The following is a 389-nucleotide window of genomic DNA, read 5'->3' as shown; positions in this document are numbered from 1 at the left end:
ACAGTTAACAAACGAGAGATTAACAGAACCTACACTTCCATGCTTTGCGGGTGTAGTAGAATTTACATCCGTGCGCACAAAGAAACGACCCAAGCGAATCACCCCTTTTGATACACAGCGCTTTGAACCCCAGTAAACATTTAATCTCCCTCCTGCTCTTCCCAGGCTCAGAACATAGGGTTTTAGCGTTGTTGCAAGACCTTGGCCTTCATTTATTAAGGTCAGGAATGTAATTTGCAGATCGTTGGAATATTTGCTTTTCCCAGGATATGTTTCTTTATCCTACAGTAGAACAGCTATTAGGGGAATCGTGGATTAAACAATGCTGTAGTGAGGGATATGTAAAAGGTGAGTCATAAAAGCAGAAAGAGATATAAGCAGAAAGCGAT

This window comes from Penaeus monodon, chromosome 21 (assembly GCF_015228065.2).
Source record: "Penaeus monodon isolate SGIC_2016 chromosome 21, NSTDA_Pmon_1, whole genome shotgun sequence".
Lineage (NCBI taxonomy): Eukaryota > Metazoa > Arthropoda > Malacostraca > Decapoda > Penaeidae > Penaeus > Penaeus monodon.
Note: the sequence above shows the minus strand (reverse complement) of the source record.